This window comes from Dendropsophus ebraccatus, chromosome 2 (assembly GCF_027789765.1).
Source record: "Dendropsophus ebraccatus isolate aDenEbr1 chromosome 2, aDenEbr1.pat, whole genome shotgun sequence".
NCBI classification, from domain to species: Eukaryota; Metazoa; Chordata; class Amphibia; order Anura; family Hylidae; genus Dendropsophus; species Dendropsophus ebraccatus.
The window spans coordinates 57915509-57927669 of record NC_091455.1 but is presented as its reverse complement, the minus strand read 5'-3'; the positions used below and the strand labels follow the sequence as shown (position 1 = coordinate 57927669).

The 12161-nt window shown below is 43.6% G+C and overlaps 1 long non-coding RNA gene across 1 annotated transcript in view; it reads left to right on the top strand.

Moving 5' to 3' along the window:
• The first annotated feature begins 790 nt into the window (after nt 1–790).
• LOC138784461 (uncharacterized) overlaps nt 791–12161 on the top strand; it is a 73818-nt gene continuing 62447 nt past the window's right edge. Inside the window, exon 1 of the long non-coding RNA XR_011361845.1 lies at nt 791–889. This is a non-coding gene — a long non-coding RNA (uncharacterized lncRNA). The remainder of the gene's footprint in view (nt 890–12161) is intronic.

The following is a 12161-nucleotide window of genomic DNA, read 5'->3' as shown; positions in this document are numbered from 1 at the left end:
CTCAATCTGCTCAAAGGAAGGTCAGTTTTGTAGCTTCTGTAATGAGCTAGACTGTTTTCAGATGTGTGAACATGATTGCACAAGGGTTTTCTAATCATCAATTAGCCTTCTGAGCCAATGAGCAAACACATTGTACCATTAGAACACTGGAGTGAAAGTTGCTGGAAATGGGCCTCTATACACCTATGTAGATATTGCACCAAAAACCAGACATTTGCAGCCAGAATAGTCATTTACCACATTAGCAATGTATAGAGTGTATTTCTTTAAAGTTAAGACTAGTTTAAAATTATCTTCATTGAAAAGTACAGTGCTTTTCCTTCAAAAATAAGGACATTTCAATGTGACCCCAAACTTTTAAACGGTAGTGTATATGTAAAGAACACATGTGCTGTTTTTAGTAAGGGTGCGTTTACACGTAACTGCTTGGCCGAGCAGAACGTGAAGACGACGGGAGCCCCGAAGCAAGCGGGAGAGGGGATCAGGGGAAGTATACGCTCCAGCTCCGGGGGTTAAAGGGGCGGGCTGTGGACACACTCACAGAGTTTGTCTGCCCATAGGTGTGCAGGGCAGGAATCCACAGCGGATCTTGCTGCAAATTTGCAGTGAAAAATCCGCTGCAGATCCGTTATGTGTGAACGCGCCCTGAAGTAACTTACTAATCACCTCCTGATCTCCTCTCCATACTGACCCTGTTGTTGCCATGCAGCGGTGCACACACTTTCCCACAATCCCCTTTGGTTGCAGATGAAGTGAAAACCAACTGCAACTGCAACTGCCAACTGCAAGACAAATCAGGACACTGCAAGTGAACTGAGCACAGGCGACCTAACTTAGAGAATACCAAGAGGGCCGTAACCAAGAGCCATAGGTTTTCAAAACAAAGCAGGTACATGGGGGATTAGTAAGTCAATGAGCATCTGCCCATTTTACATCTGTTGCACCGTGGTGGTGGTGGGGGGGGGGAGGGATGTACTCTGAGCTCATTGAATTCATAATTTTTCACTCTGAAAAATCATAAGGAAACCTACGCCAGCTCTGAGCTGACAAAGGTTTCCATCCGAACATACACTGGTGTGCACGGGATTTATGTAGAGGCAGTGCGCTGCAGGGACATTTTTAAGCCTGGTGCAAAAAATGCCAGACTTAATAAATGTCCCCCTATACCTTTAAAATTGTACATTTTAAGAAATGTTTGTACATTTAAAATATGTTTTATTTAACATAATTTATCAGTATAAACCTAGTTAATTTGTCCAAAGATGTAAATTTCATATGACTTTGCTTATGCCCCGAGTGTCAGTGATGAAAAAGTTATATAAGCCATATTTCAAGATTGGATAATATTTAGAGGTTGCACACTTTGCTCACACACACACACACACACATATATATATACTGTAGTGATGAGCGAATAGTGAGATATTCGAATATTCGATATTCGTACGAATATCCCACTAATATTTGAATATTCGATCGAATATTCAATCCCATTAAAGTCTATGGGAACAAGTATTCGATTAGTGAAAAACATCTATTTGACCATTTGGAGGGTGAAACCGGAAGCTGGGGGATTTGAACGCTTATCGAATATTTATCGAATTTATTTATCGGGACATTTGTACGAATATTGAATATTTGAATATCTCACTATTCGATCGAAAATCTATTCGATCGAACAGTATTTGCTCATCACTAATATACTGTGTATGTGTGTGTGTGTGTGTGTGTGTGTGTATATATACATATATATATATATATATATATATATATATATATATATACATACACAGTATATAGTACAAATAAATATAAATAAATTACTTACCCAGATGTACAGCTGCTTATAGAGCTGCTAAAGGTGTCTGACAGAAATATAGAATTGCCTTTTTTGGACAAATGTATTATTCAGTCTGTAAAGTTTTGTAAAGGCAAAAATTATGATTTTTCAATGTTAATCATTTTATTGTGAAAACTAAAAATCACAAACTTTTGTTTGCTTGGTGATGACTTTTCTGTGATGCTGGACGACCGTTAATAAGAATTGTTTTTGTTGTTCGTTCCTAACCGATTTGTTGAACCTTTTCATTAGAACAATTTCTCTTTCTGCGGTATCATTGACCACCTGAACAGCGTTCACTTGGCTTCTTTGAGAATCCCTGCAGTATTCTGTCACGTCCTGGATTCCAAACAATTCAAAGAACATCTTTGTTTATTAGTAACAAAATGGCTGAGGTCTTTTTCTTCAAAAACTGTTTTTTTATCCTCTTTGCAGGTTTGATTTCTAAATTATTAATCATAATACAAATAAAACAATCTTCTTGAAATAAATTTTTAAAATTAATTATATTTATGTGTTTTATGTATAAAATGGGAAGGGGGTTTAATTTCACTTTAATTGGGGGAGGGGCCTCGGGACATTTTTTAAAACTTTTATTAATATTTAGTTTTTTACACTTTTATAGTCCCCTTAGGGAACTATTATATACATTTATTGGATTCCATACACTGATCACTGCTATGCCATAGCATAGCAGGGTTCAGAGCTATCTGTGATCTTCTGATACCGCCTGCCTGTGGCAGACTTTATCAGAAGAGTAAAGACCTGACTGCACGGAGGAAAGTAAGAGACCTCAGGCAGCCAGGCCATGTGATCGGGACTCCCGCAGCCTGTCGGTAAGTGACAGGAGATGCTCCTGTCACTCACACTTAAACAACGTGGTCGTGGCGCAGCCAGCCATTGAGGGTGAGGGCCTCATTTACATCTTCTTGCGCCAAGGCCCAGGCTGCAGGGGAGTAAATGTACGCCTGTCGTTAAGGGGTTAAAGGGGTACTACTACACCAGAACCTTACAACTTTTAAAATAATGCTGCCCTCATATAAAACATATTAAACATCCAGGGGCATAATGAGAAATGGCTGGGCAAACATTTTATTGCCCTACAAGATCACCGTCCTACCCCCTCCCTCACCCGCACTTCTAGTATCTGCATTAGAAATCCATGTCTGTAACGCCTGGAGTAGTGGATCCACTGGACCGTCACCAGCGATGGCACTAACCTCACCAGGGAGCGGAGTCTAAGGGGCCGCTGGTTTTCACCAGAGCCCGCCGCAAGGCGGGATGGACTTTCTGCGGCAGGCGACCCCCAGGTCGCTACCCCTGGCTTGGTTGCTAGTGACGGCAGGCGAGGCGTGGCAGGAGCAGTAGGCAGGAGATGGTGCTGGCGGAGGTCTGTAGGCGTAACCGCAGCTGACAGGCTGACCACAGGAGCAATGGTGTAACAGGGGAGCAGGAACCAGGAACAAGGACTAGGGACCAGGTAGCGGATAGGAATCAGGAACAGGGACTAGGGACCAGGTAGCGGATAGCAATCAGGAACAACAGGGAGCTGGGCCAAACGCTAAGAGAAGCATGTAGAGGCTCAAACACCTGGAAGGGGGCAGAGCTGGAACTTATAGGGGAGTGATTGACACATGGACCAATTAGGAGCGCACTGCCCCTTTAAATCTGAGACAGCCGGCGCGCGCCCGCCCTAGGAGGCGGGGACGCGCGCGCCGGCCGGCACAGTGAGAGACAGGAGCGGAGGAGAGGTGAGGCGCCCCCAGGGGCCGAACTAGCAGCAGCGCCGGGTCCCTGCACAAGGACCCCGGGGGCTGCATGGGGCAGGAGGAGGTCGCGGCGGCGGTCCGGAACGCGGGACGCCGCCACGGCCGTGACAATGTCTGACACTCAGATGTGCCGATGTGCCAGTGAATCGATTTAACCTTTATTGGTTAAATGGGGCTATTCTGAGCAGAATCCATAAAAAGTGTCAGAACAATGTGCACAAAAACTGCTTTCCATTTCATCTACTGTAAATGGACAAACTGGATTTAAAATATTAGTAGATAACAGTGTGCTGTGTAGTGTTACAGGTAGAGAATACAGCGTGCTGTGTAGTGTTACAGGTAGAGAATACAGCGTACTGTGTGGTGTTACAGGTAGAGAATACAGCGTGCTGTGTGGTGTTACAGGTAGAGAATACAGCGTGCTGTGTAGTGTTACAGGTAGAGAATACAGCGTGCTGTGTAGTGTTACAGGTAGAGAATACAGTGTGCTGTGTGGTGTTACAAGTAGAGAATACTTATAGTACTGAGCAACTACTCAACAAGGAAGTGTGATAACAAAATACAGAGTTAAGAGCCCCAAAACAAATGGATTTTTTGTTTCTGAACTAGGTCAGACAGGAAAGCAATGCTTCTGTAGAATGTTTGTTTTTTAACCACATGTTAGAATACCCATTTAAGGTTCATCTACAGCAATTGAATTGAAGTCTGGACTTTAGGCCATTGCAGAATAATACTGTACTTTTCTTTTACAGACATTCTTTATTCTTTTAATAACATGAAACAGATTTGTGCATTACCGACACAACTAAAATACCCAATAAATAATACTAGTAGAGAAGCACAATGTTTTACTGGAATCACAAATGATGAATATGGAAAATCATTATATTGTGTGCCACAGTGAAGGGCTGCGGAATCTGTGTGCGCTATACAAATTAAAAAAATAGGACCCTGTCCCTGTCAAGGTCATACTTCCTTGAGGAAATGGTTCTTTTATTGCTAGTACTACTATTATTACTCTGATACACATTACCAGCTTCTAAAACATTGCCAGTGGAACATTGAACTGAAGAGAATTTCTAACACGACTGTCATGATCGCGCCTGAAAAGGCATCAGTGCCACCCTCTGCTGCGAAGATTCGACCTCTGCGCCAAAGACTGCGATTTTGGCCATAATCTTCCATTTATTCTGTGTTTAGTTTGCCTTGTTTTTGCCCTGTCTGAACTGTGTCTTATTCCTTCTGGTCTGCTAATTGTTTTCCCTGCCCCACCCATGTCTGTGCTGCTAAGTTTCCTCTGGTCATGTAACGGTTAACCTGCCTTTGCCTCAGTGATTGACAGCTGGTCCCTCCTATCATCTTCTGGACTTGGTTCCTGGTGTCCTATTTAAGATTTCAGTTTCTGCCTGTGCCTGGCCGGTTATTGACTTAGTCTCTGCCTGCTTGTGGTACTGTTTCTTTGCTTCTCCTGATTTCTGCCTTGTATCTTTTGACCTCGCTTGCTTGCTGCCTGCCCCCGACCATCTTGCCTGTTATTTGACTACTCTTTTGGATCCTGATTTTGTACCTTTGCTGCCAGACTGTTGTGACCCGGATTGCTGACCATTCTTATTGTGTTTGTTTGTTTTGTCTTGTCCATTGTTTCACGTATCCAGGCCAGGGATCGCCGCCAAGTTGTCCGCTGCTATTTTAGGGCAGATTGCGGCAATTAGGTAGGGACAGTGGGAGGGGCTGAGCTCAGGGCTCACTGTCTCTGTGTGTTTGATGTGACTGGTCCTGACAACGACATTTGAAATATTTAGCCGCTGAAGCCACCACATGCAAAAAACCTCTTTGGCTTGATAGAACTGAATCCTACTGTACCTCCAGCTTAGTTTCTTCTAAACTGCACATTACACTTTTCATAGCTATTTTCAAAGCTTTAGAAATGATACTGTTGTCAGCACATGTGAATTGGAGCAATATTTGAGACATTTGATCCAGGACTTTCTCTACTCCCTCTTTTTGACCTCTAGCAGGCAAAATTACAGTGGAATCTGGGCTCGATCTTAGAGAAAGAAAGCCAGCACCATTTTGGAATAATTATTATGATGTTTTGCATACTAGTTATCAACTGAGACCTAGCAGGAAGTTCATCTTTCATAAGAAGCTGCCAAATCTTTAAATTCATTGATATTGGCACACAATATAATCATTTTCCATATCCATCATTTGTCATTCCAGTAAAACAGTGTGCTTCTCTATTAGTATTATATTGGGTATTTAAGTTGTGTTGGTAATGCACTAATCTGTTTCATATTATGAACATAGGGCTAATAATTAGGGATGAACAAATCGCTCGTCTAAATAAAGGGCTCCGCTCATCAAGCCGCCAGCCTTTCAGCAATGCTCTGATCCCTGACACTCCTCCCAGGATGCCAGGAAAAGCTGGATCCAATCCTGGGAAACTTCTCCCAGATTCCCAGGATTGGATTAATCTTTTCCCTGGCACCTGGGGTGGAGTGGCAGGGAGCAGAGCATTGTTGAAAGGCCGGCTGCTTGATGAGAGGAGCGCTGATCAAACAAAGCACTTTGCTTTGTTTAGATGAGCGATTTGCTCATCTCTACTGGTAATGACAATGCTCACTCAGAGAGCATCTCTTCCTTATCAGAAATCAATACAGGAAGGGGAAACCTTTGCTTGATTAAATGAAGACTTTACTTCTGTCTATGTACTTCTTGTCATAATCATAAGCCTGATCTAACAAAGCATTTCAGCTGATTTTTATGTAATGAAGGTACTGGCTTAAAGTCTACCTGTCGTTATAACTTTCAAGATCTAAACCAAAAATAGATGTGATATAAAGCAAGTTTGTAATTTACATTTATAATTTTTTCTAGTTGTAATGAAAAACACGCCACTTCCTGTTTTCTGACAGTTTTTTTCTAAAAGAGTCAGAAAACAGGAAGTTCTGTGTATCCCAGGCAATCTCACAGAGAGAAGGCAGTCATGTGATTGGCAGACATATTGAGCTGTGACTCTCTGTACTGGCCGGAATGCCTGCGTTTAGTCTGTTTTTTTTCAACCAGCAGAACCAGTCAGAAAATCTGCCTTCAGGAAACTGGACCAGGATTTCTGGTAAGTTTAGCTTTATTTTAAAGCATAACAACAAAAATAATGAATGTTTATTGCAAACTTGCTTTATATCACATCTACTGTTGATTTAGATTTTGAGAGTTATAACAACAGGTACACTTTAAATGTATTGTCTTTCACTACAAATACATTTTCACTGCCACATGTTCAGTACCTGTGGAACACAGGAGAGGGTAGATGAAATGCTCGCCTTTCAGCTCCTTGGGCTCTTTACATTACACCCTGTATTAGGTGGTATATGTAGTCCTATTGGTGGATGACGGGGGTCCTCCTGTGGGTCAGTTGGGGGCTGCAACAAGCTGATTAAGATACTAATGGGATATTTTCTAGAAGGGGTCCATGATGAAATGTAAAATAGTACTGTATAATGAGCTTCTATATGTCAGTGTCCTCCAGAAGAGGAAAAAAACTGGATGTTACAAGGTGTCCTTTAAAGATTATAGTGATTTTTATTAAATAAACACATAAAATCACATGCAGCATTGCTGTCTATGGCTCTCTGCCAATCAGATAGATAGGGCCACCACCCAGGTGATCCCATGCTGATGCTAGCCCTCCCTCTACCCCCCTAGGTAGAAGGTAACCCAGATAAGCCAGTGATTGGCTGGACGTGCTTTTCAGGAGCACTGGCCCATCCTAGGCCCTACAGCTACCAGTGTGGTGATATATCCTCCCCTCTGTGATGTGGCTCCATTGGGATCAATCACATCACAGATGGGAGGGGGTTTCGCTATACTGGGGGGGGAGCATTGGGCCTGCCCCCAGGGCCCCGGGTGGGCCAGTGCTCTCGAAAAGACTGGCACCAAGCGTGAGTACTGGAAGGCAATTCAAAAAAGGACCACGCCATTGCCATCCCCGCGCCGATGCAGATCCATTAAGGTAAAAAAAAAAAAAAATAGCACAGCAATGTACCTGATAGAACATTCACTTTAAATCCATAGTACACTTTAAATCCATAGTACAAGTTAGTTGGTGTGCTTATAAGGCCCCATTCATAGAACAGTTTTGGAGTGCATCACTGTTCTATGTTGGGATTCCAGCAAAAGTGTATATGAATGTAAAAGCATAGTCTACCATTCAAAACAAAGCCCACATGTGGTTGACGGTAATTCGTATGATCATTGGCCAATGTGTGGAGGAGTGGTGTCATTACCAGAGACAGATGCTTGTAATAGGATTTGATTGTTAATATGCATGTAACCCTAGTCAGCCACAGGTTGTCTTCTTATTCTATCTACATCTTATCACCAGGCCACTGATGTTGGTCATGTTCTTTATTTGCTTTTTAGGTGGTGCACATTTATTTGTACTAAAGGACCAAATTCTAGGTTGTCCAGTGGCAGGGCCACTGATCTTTCAATGTGTTGGTCAATGAATGTCTATTAAATATCTGAAGAAATCTAATGCTATGTCAAACATGCCAAATGTTTTGTCTGAATACTATCTAATACAGTATATGTAACTACTGAAAGCTGGAAAGCAATTCATAGTGCTGTCTAGAATTAGAAAAGAAATAACATCTGTCTTTATTAGTCATGGTACAAACAAATACCATATTTTACTATTGTGTCTTTTCTCAGCTTGCAATCAACAGCTGACAACATCCATTATGTCACCTATAAACTTACAGATAAATGCAAACTAGGGGGGAGATTTATCAAACACAGTGTGAAGTGAAACTGGCTCAGTTGCACCAATCAGATTCACCTTTCATTTTCCAAAGAGTCTATGAAGAATAAAAAGTGGAATCTGATTGGTTGCTAGGGACAACTGAGCCAGTTTCACTTTACACTGTGTTTGATAAATCTCCTAGGTCCTACCCAGAAGGAAGAAAACTGACTCCTATAGATAGCTACTCTGTTTAGCCATGTCAGCCCATTGTAAGAGCTTTAAACATGACTAGAGATATTAACCCTTAGAGGACTGGGCCAATTTCACTTTTTGCATTTTTGTTTTTTCCTCCTTGTGCTTAAAAGGTCATAGCACTTGCATTTTTTCACCTACCCACATGAGCCTTTATTTTTTGCGCCACTAATTGAACTTTGCAATGACAGGCTGAAATTTTGCATAAAGTACACTGCGAAACCAGAAAAAAATTCAAAGTGTGGTGAAATTAAAAAAAAATTCTTTTATTTGGGGGGTATTTGCTTTTACGCCATTCGCCCTGGGGTAAAACTGACTTGTTATTCATGTTGTTACGATTACAACGATATGTAACATGCATAACTTTTATTTTATTTGATGGCTTGTAAAAAATTCAAACCATTGTTAACAAATATATGTTCCTTAAAATCCCTCCATTCCCAGGCTTATAGCACTTTTATCCTTTGGTCTATGGGGCTATGTCAGGTGTCATTTTTTGTGCCATGATGTTTACTTTCTATCGGTACCTTGATTGCGCATATGCGACATAACATTTGAAAAGGGGGGGGGTGATTCAAACTTTTATTAGGGGAGGGGTCTTTTTATTAATAAAAACACTTATACTATGCGCAGAAGATGGGGAAGTAGTACCAGGGCTATCCCCATCACTGCCGCTGCCGCCCCTGCTCGTCTGGTGGGTCCACTGCTGTAATTGTGGCCCCGGTCTCAGGGGGGAAGTAGGCCTGAGACCGGGGCCTCAATTACTGCGGTGGACCCACCCGGACTCCCTGTCGCCACCACAGATGCCGCCCCTGCTCGTCTGGCGGGTCCACTGCTGTAATTGAGGCCCCGGTCTCAGGGGGGGAGGTAGGTCTGAGACCGGGGCCTACTTCCCCCCTGAGACCAGGGCCTCAATTACAGCGGCGGACCCACCCGGACCCCCTGTCGCCGCTACAGATGCCGCCCCTGCTCGTCCGGCGGGTTCGCTGTTGTAATTGAGGCCCCAGTCTCAGGGGGGAAGTAGGCCTGAGACCGGGGCCTCAATTACAGCAGTGGACCTGCCGGACGACCAGGGGCGGCAGCGGTGGCGGCTACAGGGAATCCGGGCGGATCCGCCACTGTAATTGAGGCCCCGGTCTCGGGGGGAGAAGGCCTGAGACCGGGGCCTCAATTACAGCAGTGGACCCACCGGACGAGGAGCAGGGGCGGCGGTGGCGGTGATGGGGATAGCCCTGGTACTACTTCCCCATCTTTTGCTCATAGTATGAGCAGATGATGGGGAAGTAGTACCAGGGCATATGTGGCAGCAGCGGGGGGGGGGGGATTGGGGATGGCCCTGGTATTACTCCTTCCTCATCTATCTGCTGATACTATGAGCAGATAGATGATGGGGGAGTAGTACAGTGTGCAGACTCACCTGTTTCATAGGCAGCCATTGATTCCAATGGAGTGTCCAGCAGGGGCGCACTATATAGAAGTCAATGGTATTCAGTGACTTCTATATATAGTGCGCCCCCTGCTGGACACTCCATTGGAATTACTCCCTGGTTCGTGATATCACAGTATTTCTGAGATTTTGAAGTCTCCGTGATCTACTAAATTAAGGCAAAGAGCAGTAAAGGGACGGTACCCAAGTTGCTCTTGAAGGGACGGTACCTAAGTCGCTCTTAAAGAAACGGTACCCAAGTCACTCTTAAAGGGACGGTACCCAAGCCACTTTCAAAGGGATGGTACCCAAGTTGCTCTTAAAGGGAGAGTACCCAAGCCGCTCTTAAAGGTCCGGTACCCAAGTCGCTCTTAAAGGGGCGGTACCCAAGTTGCTCCTAAAGGGACAGTACCCAAGCCGCTTTTAAAGGGACAGTATCCAAGCCGCTCTTAAAGGGGCAGTACCCAAGTCACTCTTAAAGGGACAGTACCCAAGCTGCTCTTAAAGGGACAGTACTTAATAGTACATTGGTTACTCAAAGCATTGTCACCAAAGTCGCTCCTTAAAGCAGTGCTTCTCAAATCCAGTCCTCGGGCCTCACCAACAGGTCATGTTTTGAGGATATCCCATACAAAGAACACCAGTGATAATACCTGATGCACTGAGTATAATCATATCACCTGTGAGATACTAAGGAAATCCTCAAAACATGACCTGTTGGTGAGGCCTGAGGACTGGAATTGAGAAGCACTGCCATAAAGGACTGTACCAAAGTTGCTCTTAAAGAGACTCTATCAAAGTTGCTCTTAAAGGGAGGGTATCAAGGGTTAAAGTTTCTGTTGAAGAGAAGTCACTGTTAAAAGGGCGCTCTTTTCAAGCACTATGTATTTCCCAGGAAATGCAAATATAGTTATATTATTCTATTAATCTTCATGAACACGATTGTAGTGTGGTCCGTAATTGCAATCCCCAAATTACAGATACACTAGGAATCTCAATCCGTTATGCTCTGCAATTCGTGGAACAATGCATGGAAGATAGTGATCCATGCTGCCATTGAACAGACCACAGCCCTGTACACACTTACAGATGTGTGAACAGGACCATTGAATTGTATTGGTTCTATGTTCTGTCTGCAATAGCGGACAGAACTATGGACACCTGTATGAGCCCATAGTAGTAGTTGTGCAAGCTACTGACATTGTCCAATTTGTACTGTCTTTTTAATGGTGTTGCTTTATATAAGGTGATTTTACATTATAACTATAGATGAGCGAACCTCGAGCATGCTCGAGTCCATCCCAACCCGAACTTTCTGCATTTGATTAGCGGTGGCTGCTGAAGTTGGATAAAGCCCTAAGGGCTCGTTCACACAGAGCAAAAGCAACTGAATTTCTGCGCTGAATTTCAGCCAAATAGGTGCAGAGCTAATTTCCATTGTGTTGAATGGAAATTCTGCTCTGCAGTTCACACGGTGGAATTTCCACACTGAACTAATCCGCTTTCCGCCAGAAGAATGAACATGTTCATTCTTCCGCTAGCGGAAGCCTATACAAATCAAGGGGGCTCTGATTTTCTGTTTCAGCGCGGAATACACGCGTATTCAGCGCTTAATACAAGCGGAAATTACGCGCTGAATCAGCGCGGAAATGGGGAAAAAAGGGGGGGGGGAGGATTCTAGTATATATTCTGGTATAGTCTAGTTTACTCGCCAAATACTCACTGAATTTCAGTGCTGAATGCATGCGGATTCCTCGAGTATTCCGCGCTGAATTTGTCAAGAGCTGATTACGAGCTGAACACTTTCCTAGCGGAATACGCAGGGATTCTGCTTACATTCTGCTTATATTCTGCTCGGAATTCAGCGTCAGTTGACTTCAGGCGGAAATAGTTCCTCGCGTAATCCGCCCCTTTTGCTCTGTGTGAACGTAGCCTTAGGCTATGTGGAAAACATGGATATAGTCATTGGCTGTATTCATGTTTTCCAGACAACCTTAGAGCTTTATCCAAGTTCAGCAGTCCCCACTAATCAAATGCCGATCATTCGGGTTCGGATGGACTCGAACCCGAACCCGGTTTGCTCATCTCTAATTATAACTTAAATGACTAATAGGGCCCTTTTTGTGC